At 47.2% G+C, this 13,344-nt stretch overlaps 1 protein-coding gene across 7 annotated transcripts in view; it reads left to right on the top strand.

Moving 5' to 3' along the window:
• Positions 1-954: 954 nt before the first annotated feature.
• PDZD2 (PDZ domain containing 2) overlaps positions 955-13,344 on the top strand; it is a 334,633-nt gene continuing 322,243 nt past the window's right edge. For all 7 annotated transcript variants that reach the window (XM_073343663.1, XM_073343664.1, XM_073343667.1 and 4 more), the window contains exon 1: positions 955-1,290. The gene's annotated coding sequence lies outside the window, so the exon portion shown is untranslated. The remainder of the gene's footprint in view (positions 1,291-13,344) is intronic.

The following is a 13,344-nucleotide window of genomic DNA, read 5'->3' as shown; positions in this document are numbered from 1 at the left end:
CAGGGTGGTTACACAGCTGCCAATCGAGCAAACAGCTGCGGAACCTGGAGAGGCTGTTCTCGGGTTCGCATCCCCGTGCTGAAGACACCCGGCCACCCCCGCCGCCAGGGGAGGAAAACCTCCCTGCAGGAGAAGACTTTCGGAGGGAACAGACTTTGTCCTGTCAATCAACCAGGGGACTCCCCGCCCACTCTGGAGTTCGAAGGCAGAATTCCCTCCTACTCACGTCACTCAAAAGGGAATCCCCGCCTATTCTGTCACTCACGCGGAGGGGAATCCCCGCCCACGGCGGCGTTCCGGAGGGGCTCTCTGCGTGGGAGGCGGGGTTCAACAGGCTGCCGGGGGACGGGGGTTGCGGGGAGTCTCCCCCCTGGCTGAAGCGCTGCCTGGGGCTAAGTGGGGAGCAGCAGCAGGCGCTGTCCCCCACACACACGTGCTGTCCTTGCTTGCGCGGCGTGGGGAGCCGGCTGGGGGCTTGCAGGGAGCCCCGCTGACTTGCTCCTGCAGCGGGGACCCGCAGGCTGCGTGACCTGCCCCAGCTACAGGGGGCGGGGGCGGCGGTGCTGGGGGGAAGATCCCCGGGCTGCTGAAGGGGACGCCGACTTTGCCCCGCCCCCCATTCGTGCCATCTGGGCCCGGCGGGGGGAGGGGGCTTCTGCAGCCCCTGGCCGAGCCCAGCCGCCGGGCAGGGAGTCCCCCGGCCCATCTCCCGCGGGGGCGCCCGCTGCACGGTCAGCTCCGTCCGGCGCAGCCCTCCCCTGGGGGCCCGCGGCTTTGGCCCCGCGCTGGGGAGCCGGGCTTCGTAGCTCGCTGCACAGGAGCGCATTTCAGCTGCTGTCCGCCCGGGCGGGGAGGGCGCCGGGGGGGGGGGGGGCAGTCAAGGTATAAATAGACGCCGCCGCGCCGAAGCTGGGCTGGGGGCCGGTGTGCGCCCCTGTCTCCAGAGCCGGAGCGAGCGAAGTCTCGAAGCCCAGCCCAGCCCCGCCCCGCCAAATCGGAGACCTGCGGCGGGCGGGAGAGTCTCGCCAGCCCGGGGGAGGGGCCCTGCAACCCCGCCCCACCGGGAGAGCAGGTGGGGAGTGACCCCGCACCCCCTCCGGGGCGGGCGCCCGCTCCGACCGCAGCCCCATGAGCCCAGCTCTCCTCGCCTGCCTGCCAGAGAGGAGCCGCCCCCAAAGTCTGGGGCAGGAGTACGCTGCTCAGCCCGGATCCCCCGCACCCTGGGACGGGCCGGAGGAGCCCAGAGCCATCGCCTGGGACTGGTCATGGGGCCATCGGACCTAGTAGGAGGTGAGTGGATCCCGTTTTGCTTTGCTCTCCTCAAGCAGAGGATCTGGACAGAAATGACACCAGATGCTGGTTTAACAGAGGGAGGGGGCAGGGAGGGAAATCAAACGTATTTTTAAATTGGTGCTTATCAGCAAATGTAACAGTCTTGAGATCAGGAATGGCAGAAATCAAGGAAATTAAGTGAATCCCTCCCCCATAGCTCTGTTCCTTTTTCTCTAGGCATCCAGTAACTTCGTGGTTCCATGGACGTTTCCTCCCCACCAATCGCTCCTTCATGTATCTATCTGTACTTTGCATTACCACTTGCTAAATATTGTGTTTACTGTGGTCTGCAGCTTCCAGACCTTTGTGTGATTTCACCCTTTATAACGCGTAGAAAAATCACTGGTGGCAGTACTGTCTGTACTGAAAGACTGGGGAAACCTTTCTACCTTTAATAGGACAAAACTGAATAGCGCAGAAGCAACAAGTTTAGCAGGGGAGCATTTAACAACCTGCACTTCAATTTGTTGGAAATCTTGAGTCCTTTAGGGTAGTGGAGATTCAGAGACCAGTGTCCTTTGCCCTCCTGCCTGGATACAAGTGCCTGGACTCTCAGTCATATGCTGTTGGAGTAGATTATTGGTACACTCACAGTTGGTACCAAGCAACAACCCCTGCCTTGAGGATTTGAATTAATTCCTCCTGCATTGTGGATTTTAATTCATTTTAAAATTACCTGCATGGCTGTCCTTCAGTGGAAGGGAATCTTGGGGATATTAGCAAGCAGGAAATCAGTTGTATGTTTTTAAAGCAAGTAATTCCCTTTATGCAGCAGTCTAATAAAATCAGACAGCATGAAACATCTGGCAGATTTTTTTTATTACCAGAAAGTAGTTTGTGTCATTAAATACATTTGTCTACACAAACCAGGCATTGATATATACAATGGTGTAAGCAGCCCAAGAGGAATTAAAAAACCATAACAGAAGGGGGAGGAAAACATCAAGGGCTGACCTTAAAACCTAGAGAAACGGAACAACTCAGAGTTAAATGCATTGCCTGTCTTTCAGGTGGCCTGCAGAACTCTGTGCCTGGCTTATGATGGTACATTCTGTTGTTGAAAGCTCCTGCGTCCCCTTAAAGATGCAGTAGAACAATTGTTCTCTACCTTTTTGGGCTCAGGACCCATGTGTAAACCTTGATAGCCTGTCATGACCCAGTAAATAGTTTGTGTTTAAAAAAAAATCTGACTCACTAAATAATTCTTACGCACAATATGTAATATACACATTAATGCAATAAGTACTAAATAAGTACACCAGGCATATCATCGTGGCTGTGCTCAGACCTCCACACCAGGATCTGTGACCTCAGGTTTGACCCGGCCCCTGTTTGTGTTAATGGTGTTGCGACCTGGCATGTGCGATCACAACACCACTCAATCAAATTTGGCCTGGCCAGCCCTCTTTCATCATGGCAGAGGGGCAGCTGGGCCAAACCTGAGGGGTGCTCTGACCCTGCTTGTCAGGTCACAGCTCCCGGAGAAGGATGCTGAGCCCAGCCAGCCCTGCTGGACCAGAGCCACTGATGCAGGCTGTGTGTGGGATTGGCTTTCCTGATCCCTGCCTCCTATGCAATACTTGACACATTATAGTGACCCAGTTTTAGGTCAATGCCCTGTAGAATAAAGTGGGATTTTACTCCATCCTTAACTTCATCTATTTTGCCTATCTGTGCTGTTTCTATGGAATATAAGAGCTCTTCCTCTTGTAAGACCCTTCCAGTAAGTACATCAGTTTTCATGAATTTCTGTGCATAATCTCATCTGTTGCATCTTTATTACCACTTATTTGCAGAGTGAGATTGTGTGCAGTGATTCTTGGAGGTGCAGCACAGAGGGTTGTAGCTCATAGAGAATTGTCCAAAAGCCACCTTTGCCTCCAATTTTGTTCCCTCCTGATTCTGGTCTCATTGGGGACTGAAATGATGCCTGACATCATTTAGTTGCTGTGTTCTAAGATGCTCTAAGTTACAGAAGCCCTGACTGGCTGCCTATGGATGGCTCTGCAACCTGGCATTGGCAAGAATATCCACTCCCACTCCTCACATGCTCCTCTCACTCATAATCTATTCTTGGCACTCCTCATATGCTGGGGTTTATGAGGGGCCTGTAAGGGCAGCTCGTGGCTGTCCTACACCATTCCTGCACTGGAGGAATTCTCTTCCATCCTGCTAAGACCTATAGCCTATGGGAGAATCCTTCTCAAAATTTCACTACAGAAAATCTTCTGAAAACCAGAATGCACAAGTGTGTTTAGAAGACATCTCTTCATGTAAAAATATATATATTTGAAATATACATATTTTTATTGTCTCTAGTGCTTGGAGCAAAGGCAGTCCAAGTTTCGTTTTGGTATTTAGTAAATATCACTGACTGTTAAAAATCTTCTGAAAAAGTTGATTAAGGTGAGTATTTCTAGATTAAAGGACTCAAAATGGCTCCTTTATTTATTTACAAAGTGTCTACTTTTTGTGTTCCTTTATTTGTCCATCAAAATTGCAGTACACCATAAACATGGGTAGACAAACACTGACTCTTGCAAAAAGAAGCTTTTGAGAGCAGCAGTACTGAATTGTTGCAAATAATGGCCATTTCTTGGAACAGACATAATCTTCTGACTGTGAAGCTGATGGACGAAAAAATAAAATTTAGTGATGGAGAATACGAATTTTCACTGTCGACTTGTTAAACCAGCAACAGAAACTTTCAGAAGTTACCAAGGTCTGGGAATATTACTTGTCCTGCATTCTTCACCAGTATGCTCCATTCCCGTAAGGGAATGTGTACATATCCATTTTCCAAAATGGGCAACTGAGGGACAGAGGTCAAGTGACTTTGTAAAGGGTATATGGAAGTTTGGAATGCTCTGTTCTCTGAGGTGGTAGACACTGTGGCCCAGTGTGGAGGAAACATAGTTCTATCATCCAAACTGCTTCAAAGCTCTTTGTTTAGCTAGACCAAGCTCCTGTCTTAGCTACTCAGTGTGAAAGCAGAGGCGATCACTGGGGCCCAATGAAAAGGTACTATTCAGCTCAGTTTCATCTGAATGTTTGTGGTACTGCAGCCAGCATCTCACTATCTCTCCCCCAGGCCTTGCATAGTTGAGCAGGACGGGGACAAAATGGAACTGCTCAATCCTCAGGGCAGGTGAGCGACTGCCCAGTATCACCCCGCAATCCTCTCTGAAAGAAAGAAATGAAGCAACTCAGACATGACTTAGTCCAGCCCTGCCAAGGTCTGCAGAATGCTTTTGAAATCTTTGTTTAGCTTTAAAAAATAAACTGATGTCTATCTTCAAAAATCAAAGTAAAATAACAGCTGTGAATGAGTAATTTGGCTGTTGTTACTGTTTAATCACTGATATCAAATGTATTTCACTCCTTTAAAGGTCAGTTCAGTTGCAGTGAATTAAAGGCTGTGAATATTAACCATTCAGCGTAGAGAATAAAGTCTTATACCAGAGACATGCTTCTAAAGCATTACTGTTCTAAAGTTACTGTTGTCCAGTATAAGTGTTCTTTTGCTGCATTTTCTGTTTTCTGTCTACAGAAAATATATAGTATTCTCATCCCTAAGGATTCCAAAGCCTTTCACAATTATATATTTAAAAAACTTGTTAATGCATCATCATTAATGTTGCACAGTTAAAATGGCAAAAGTCAGGAAATGCAAAAACTGAGGTTCCAACAACAATATTAACTTGGCTGCACTACACATCCGGTATGTTTTTGTAGCATAAATTTTATGATATAAACAGGAATAGGTGGACAGCTGAACAGAACTAGCAAAACAGGAATAGAAAACAGTATGTATGGGCAGTGTGTTGGTTTTTATGTATAATCTGAAACCATCAGACCTTCAACCACACAGTGCCCCCTAACACCGTTCTGGAAAATATGTTCAGTAATGACTCAGAGGAATGTGTTACTTACTGGATTGCTGACAGTGGTTCCTGGAGCACACTGGGGTTCCTTATAAATTTGCTATCCCGGAACTGGCCAGTCTTCAATCCTGCTCAGTTTGCGAGACCAACAAGATCCTAAAAAAGGTGCTATCACTTCATCTCCAATTCCTCTCAGCCGCCAAGAAATATTACCCACTGACAGAGGTAGCAGTTCATTAGGCCAGTTCTCAGTAGATTATATGCATAAAGATGACGGGAATGCTATATTATAATTAGATAATCTGAAATGGACGCACCAACCTTATTAATAGTCTGTTATAATTTTAGAAAATGTTGTTTGATCTTAATGGACTTCATTGAATCTATGAATTACAGAGTTTAAGGCCAGAAAGTACCATTGGACTATTTAGTCTGGCCTCCTGTGTGTCACAGCCATTCAGTTTCAGCCAGTTATCCCTGTACTGAGCCCAATGTTTGCATACAGACTATCATAATCCATTCTGGAGTGTGTAATCTTTCAGCAGTAGCTCCTTGACCATAACAGGGTTGATCAGTGTGCGTGATGTTCATCTGTGATTACATTCTCTGGAAAAAGCTACCAAAATCAAATGAATGTTCACTTTTTGTGGTTAAAAGTGGCATTTCATTTAACAAGAGTTTTGTGCACTAACAAACTGACAAATCACGTCAAACCAACCTAATAGATTTCTTTGGCAGATTAACGAGCCTTGTAGATAGGGGGAAGCAGTAGATGTGATATAGCTCAACTTTAGTAAGGCTTTTGATATTTGTCCCATGTGACCTTTCATATGCAAACTAGGGAAATATAGCCTAGATGAATTCTGCTAGAAGGTGGGTGCACAACTGGTTGGAAAAGCATACTCAGACTAGTTATCAGTGGTTCACTGTCAAGATGGAAGGGCATATTGAGTGGGGTCCTGTAGGGATCTATTCTGGGTCCGATTCTATTCAATATCTTCATAAATGATTTAGACAGTGGCATAGAGAGTACACTTATAAAGTTTATGGACAATGCCTAGCTGGAAGGGGGGTTGTGAGTGTATTGGAGGACAGGATTAGAATTTAAAATGATTTTGACAAACTGGAGAAATGGTCTGAAATAAATTTGTATGAAATTCAAGAAAGACAAATGCAAAGTACTATATGTAGGAAGGAATAATCAATATCACAAATACAAAATGAAAAATGACTGCCTAGGAAGAAGTACGTCAGAAAAGGATCTGGGGTTATAGTGGATCACACACTAAATATGAGTCAACCATGTATTACTTTTGCAAAAAAGCAGCAGCAGTGTTGTAAACAAGACGTGAGAAGTAATTCTTCTGCTCTCCTCAGCATTGATAAGGCCTCAGCTGGAGTACTGTGTCCAGTTCTAGGTCCCACACTTTGGGAAAAATGTGGACAAATTGGAGAAAGTCTAGAGGAGAGTATCAAAAATGAGTAAAGGCCCAGAAAACATGACCTACAAGGAAAGACTGAAAAAATTGGGTTTGTTTTCTGGGGAAGAGAAGATGGGACATGAGAACAATCTCCCCCCCCCCCCCAAATCTTCTAGTATGTAAAAGCTTGTTACAAAGAGGAGGGTGATCATTTTTTCTTCTTATCTGCAGAGGACAGGACAAGTAGTAAGGGACTTAAATTGCAGCAAGGGAAATTTAGGTTCGATAATAGGAAAAAAACTTCCTAACTGTAAGGGTAGTTAAGCACTGGAATAAATTATGTAGGGAGGTTGTGGAATCTCCTTAAAACCTTTTAAGGACCTGTTCGTCACTGGACAAACACCTGTCAGGAATGGTCTAGATAATACTTAGTCTGGCCTCCAGTGCAGAGGACTGGACCAGATGACCTGTCAAGGCCCCCCCTCCCCATCCTACATTTCTATGATTACAAACTTTTATTTTGAGTTATAAAACTTCACGGGGGAGTCTGAAGTAGCATAATTAGGGTAGAACAGAGAGCTTTAACTTCCCCATCTAAGATGACATTTTAAAAAAAATTAAAGTGGCTTGCCTTTGGCACAACATTCCTAATAAAAGGTATGCTACTTGAGAGCTGCTATAAATGATAGCAACAGTGTTTATTTTCATTATCGCTTGATCCGGATGGCATCTTATTTTAACATTCTGTGCTGTATTCTAAAACTTGTTAGGGGATTAATATTGTAGGTTTATTTCAGTCTTATTTTGTGTGTTTTGGATAAATCCCACTTACAGCTGAAATGTGTTTTTAATACTATTCTTGACAAAATTTTGAAATGACATTAAGATTACTTTATACACTGAAACTATTGTGACAAAGCTCTGTCCTTGCCTCCATGGGTCCCGCGTTTCCTGGCGGATTTCCACGAGCCTCTGAGGCTCACTGTGACCCTCCACGTAACCCTTCTTTCTCTAGAGACAAGGGTCACAGTCTACTGAGCCATTTTCATCATAAGCCAGCAAGGGAGGTGAGGAGAAGTTATCCTTCCTTGCACAGTCTCTGTTGTCTCCCAGTCTCCGTGATTAATCAGGGGGCAAAGGTGAGGGGGGAGCCCGGGCCCACCCTCTACTCCAGGCTCCAGCCCAGGGACCCTAATAGTATCAGCTATGGTAGCTGACCTTTTAGAAACATGACACGTACAATTCCCTGGGCTACTTCCCCCACAGCAGCCTCCACTTCACCCTTACCTCAGGGCCTCCTTCCTTGTGCCTGATATGGTGTGTACTGCTCAGCCTCTCCAACAGCACAACTTCCTTCCACAGCTCCTGACATGCACTCCCCACCTGACTGACTGGGAGACTTTTAACTAGTTTCAGCCAGCCCCTGATTGGCTTCAGGTGTCCCAATCAACCTAGCATTCTCCCTGCCTTCTGGAAAGTTCTTAATTAGCCCCAGGTGTCTTAATTGACCTGGAGCAGCTGCTATTTCTCTTATCCTGGTACCAGGGATTTGTTTAGCCTGGAGCTAATATATCTATCTCCCACTACTTTTCTATAGCCATCTGGCCTTGCCCCATCACACTATCTAAAATGTGGTTACTAACACCTGCTTAAGCATAACATAATTTTTTTAATAATCTAAACACTGGAGATAGAGTTGAACTGAAACACTGGCTCCAAATTCCCTGATCTCTGGGAAAGTCTGGGTCTGATCTTAGACTTGGGCCCATCTTTGCTAAGTAGGAAAATCAAGATAAATGGGCACACAATTTTCAATGTCATTACGGTGAAATATTTAGTGTCCTCAATTATTTCACTGGAAGTGGGAGGCACCTTCAAGGATTGTGCTGTGAGAGCTCACAGACTGAGAAGGATTAAAAATTGGGAAATGGGTTTGACAATCAGCTCCCTAACTATACATCTCTGAGCCTCCTGCCATCTTGGTGAAAAGTGACTACGTTTTCCACACTGGACGCATGGATCCTGGGTGTGAGATTGTCAGTCAGTTTCCCTGTGGCAGGCATTGAATGGTATTTGTTAAAGCAGTCTTAAAAATGTGCTTTGTCTGTGCTGTTAAAATCCAGACGACTTTAAACTCTCTCTGTTCTGCTCCTCTTGCTTTGTTTTCATCCCAAACTGAAATCTAAGTAATTGGCTACAGCATTTTGAGAAACCTAGAATATCTTGCTGATGTTTCAGTGTGACATGCATTATGTGAAACTGGAGCGTGTGTCCTAACACTCGTCATCTGGGAGAACCTCATATATATGATTTGGACACAGTGATGCTTAGGATCATGATATAAATTGAAATATGTAATGAATCAATCAAAGGCTCTGGGTGAGGTTATAATTAAAAATTTAAATGCATTTTGCAGAATAAATCTGAACTGACACAATGCCAACTGCAAAACTAAGGAGATTTTCATCACTGAACCTTCCTCCTCCTTAAAATCCTGATTAAATAGTTAGACTTAGCATTGTCTAAGAAGTTCAGCAAATCTGGGCTCTTTTGAACTGAGTCACTGAGAATTGCAGGGCTCAGCTCTCTTCCAGTGAATACCCTGTTCCACTGGCTCCCAGATGTTTCAGTTTAGGGACCAGCACCTCAAGCACTCAGCTGATCTTAACTGTGGTGGTATAATTATCTTCTGATTTATTTCTTGCAAGCCCTCTGCTTACCAGCGATGATACACATGGAAAAGACCATCGAGGGGCCATCATATTGATTACTGAGAACAGATTATTAAATCCCTATAGGTCAGCCATAGAGTGTTGCATCACAGAAACAGACTTCTAATGTATTAGTGATCCAGATGTTTTTGTTCATTCCCAGGGTGGACTATTAAAATGGGTCTTCTACCCTGATGGGAGTGGTGGTGAAACCTTCATTCCAGCAGTGTGTAGATACTGATTGGGGCTTCTGGGTACAACCATAATACAAACCAGTAATCATAATCTGGCTATGAAAAGGACATAATACAGCCCTACTTCTCCAGGCTTGGCCCACAAAATGAGTCTAGAGTGTGTTGGGAAGGTTCATCTCTATGCATTGAGCTAGAAATCACGGTGGCTGGGATGGTCTTGAGCCAACCTAGATGTGTTATCTGTACAAACATTTGTACCCTCCTAGTACAGTCATCACTGAACCAATCAAGAACTTAGATCAAAAATGGACTCCAGGATGCAGAGGGTGGCCAATATTTCTCCCCAAAGTCTTTTTTTAAGGACTCACAAAGGAGTGGTGGGCAGAATAGCCTGTCCTCTCATTATTTTGTTCACCAATTAGGCCTAGTTTTTGACACACCAATTTTGGTTCAGTGAGTTCTGGGTCCCACGCTTTTATTGTTTACTGGCATGATCTTAACACAGTCCTTGAGTCAGGGGGCCTTTTGGTTTGGACTAATTCAGTTTTTGTCTCCCTTTCATACCTTTTCCCACCATCGTTTGTTGTTATAGGTTATTGTGACAGCTGATGAACTTTCACTCTTTTTTTAGAGTTGAGCTCATAATAAGGGTAAATTTTGTAGGCCTAATTGTCACAACAGGCCTCTATATTGAGAGAATCTCCATTTTAACCCTATTCCGGGACTTTTGTGAAAAGTGGCCACATTTAATCAAATCAGTTTTTTGACAGGTCAGATTTAAGATGAGGTGCAAACAGCACAGTTATGCTACCTCCCCAATTTTCCCTCAGTTTATGCTGAGAAGAATACCTGTCAGGAGATAGTAACACTGCTGGAGTTACCAAGCACTAACTGTCATCCAGTCAGGTCTAATCAGGGATGATGGTAAATTTGATGGCCACCGAACTTAACTTAAACACTATGAATCAAAGATTAAAGTTCCTGTCATCTGACATTATGCAGGCTGAGTGTTGAATTCAGACAAGTGGGACAGGTATTAAACATTAACCGTTTGCTTTGCCTTAAATGATTAATTCTATGCTTGCACTATCTCCTTCTTCCTACCACATTAGGGCTTGCCAGACCCATGCCTCTGAAAGTAACTTCACCAGCTATCCCTTGCTTCTCCATATTCCCAACTCGTAGTTACATTGCTCAACTCTGTTGGCCACTCCAAGTAGTTGTCCAAGGGACATACAGTAACTCTCCACTTAACGTCCTCTCACTTAACGTTGTTTCGATCTTACGTCCCTGCTCAATTACAGAACATGCTCCATTTAAAGTTGTGAAATGCTTCGCTATAACGTCGTTTGCCTGTCTGCTTTGTCCACAGCTGGAATCCCCCACATCAGCTCCCCTATGCCCACAACCTGCAGATCAGCATCTTCCCTCCTCCTCCCTCCACCTCCTGCCCAGGGCAATGAGCTGGCTTGCGGTGTTCAGGAAGGAGGGGGGAGGAGTGAGGACTCAGCGTGCAGGCTCCCCCTCTCTCCCCTGCCGCCTGAACACCGCAAACCAGCTGATTGCCACGGGCAGGAGGCAGGGGAGGGAGGCTGCGTGCCGAGTCCTCACTCCTTCTCCCACCCTCCTGCCCCCTGAACCTCGCAAGCCAGCTGATTGCCGCTAGGAGGGGGGAGGAGCGAGGACACGGTGTGCCTCCCCCCTGCCTCTTGCCCGCGGCAATCAGCTGCCTTGCGGCATTCAGGAGGCAAAGGAGGGAGGGGGAGCCTGTGCACCATGTCCTCCCTCCTCCCTCCTGACCGCTGCAAGCCAGCTGATTGCCATGGGCAGGAGGGAGGGGGAGCCTGTGCGCTGTGTCCTCGCTCCTCCTCGCTCCCTCCTGAATGCCTCCCTGGGTCCTGGAGCAGAACATCCCTGTCTCTCCCCTGCAGCTCCATGCAGCGTCCCTGCATCAACTGTCGCTGCAGGGTCCTAGTGCCCCCCATCCAGTAGTGCCAGGGCAGGCTGCCCTTCCCCCTCAGACCCTTTCATTTTCCGACGGGGACCCTCCACCAGTACAGCCGCCCCCCATGCCTGCAGTCACCGCTCCTGCCCCACGCTGGGCAAGGGGCAGCCCCATCTCCCACCCCCAGTGAGGCTACAGTGAGGGGCAGCAGCAGGGGACGAGGTGCTCAAATGCTGGCGGTCCCCTTCCCCCACTGCACCCATCACAGGGAGGCGAGGGAGATTCCTGGACCTGAGAGGGGTCCTAGGAGCACGTGCAGTGACAGTGATAGGGGTGAGTGTGCTGCGGGCGGGGATAGGGCTGGGGGGAGTCCTCCTCTCTGGCTCCAGTCCCAGGACAGCCTGCCTGCACTCCAAACTCATCTCCAGCCCTGCCCCCCCCAGAACCCATACCCCCAGCCAGAGCCCTCATTCCCCCACACCCCAAGCCTCTGTCCTAGCCCTGAGCCTCTCCAACACCTCATCTCCAGAGCCAGAGCCCCCTGCCTCAGCCCTGAGCCCCCTCCCAAACCCTCATCCCCAGCCACATCCCGAACCCATCCCCAGCCTCACCCCACAGCTCTCACCCCTTGAGACGTTATTGACATAATCTGGGACCGTATAGATCATTGTTGCAACCAAGGTCCTGTAATGGCACCAAATCTTATATAAAGGGGGTCAAACGAGGTCTAAGACAAGGTTATGGTTTGCTGGTTATGATTATGCTATCTGTATATGTGTATCATTTTTGTAGTTGAAGTTATGAATATTGGCTCTGTACTGTCTGTAGTTCAAACTTGTGCTATGCTTCTGGGTGACACCACAGACAAGCTGGTGTCAGCTCTGCCTAGCCTGCTTGGTGGCCCATTAAGGACCATCAGCTACACACCTGACCCATTGAGAGAAGGCAGACGCGCCTTGGCACTCAGCAAGGTGTGCAGGGACATGCCTATGGACAGAACTCTGCGGTTTTTCCATCCCATGTGATGGACAGCTTGTCCTTGGGACAAAGAAAGAGAGACCACATGGCAAGAGAATATAAAAAGCTGCTGCTGCTCCTCCATCTTACCTCTGGAGGGACTTTGCTACAAACTGAAGCTCTGAACAAAGGACTGAAAGACCCACCCCAGCTGTGGATGTACTCCAGAGACTTGATTTGAACCTGCAGTTTATTCTATCACTGCTGCAAGCCTGAACCAAGAACTTTGCCATTACTGTATGTCATTGATTCCATTTAACCAATTCGAGCTCTCATCTATATTTCTTTCCTCTTATGAATTAACCTTTAGATTTTAGATTCTAAAGGATTGGCAACAGCGTGATGGGTGGGTAAGATCTGATTTGTAAATTCACCTGGATCTGGGGCTTGGTCCCTTGGGATCGAGAGAACCTTTTTTTCTTTTACTGGGGTACTGGTTTTCATAACCATTTATCCCCATAATGAGTGGCACTGCTGGAGATACTGGGAAACGGGAGTGTCTAAGGGAATTGCTTGTCTGACTTGTGGCCAGCCAGTGGGGTGAGACCAAAGTTTGCTCTGTTTGGCTGGTTTGGTTTGCCTTAGAGGTGGAAAAACCCCGGCCTTGGGCTGTAACTGCCCTGCTTTAAGCTATTTGTCCTGAAATCGGCACTCTCAGTTGGGTCCCGCCAGAACCAGCATTGTTGCACCCCTGCATCTCCTCCCATCCCCAAACTCTCTCCCAGGGCCTGCACCCCAGACCTCCTCTCCCACCCAAACTCCCTCCCAGAGCCTTGGGAAGGTGGGGGGTGGAGTTGCGGGGGGGTCAGAGTTTGGGCAGGGGCAGGTTCTGGGCACCAC

The sequence above is a fragment of the Lepidochelys kempii genome, chromosome 5 (assembly GCF_965140265.1).
Source record: "Lepidochelys kempii isolate rLepKem1 chromosome 5, rLepKem1.hap2, whole genome shotgun sequence".
Classification (NCBI taxonomy): domain Eukaryota; kingdom Metazoa; phylum Chordata; order Testudines; family Cheloniidae; genus Lepidochelys; species Lepidochelys kempii.
Note: the sequence above shows the minus strand (reverse complement) of the source record. Positions and strands in the feature narration are given on the sequence as shown.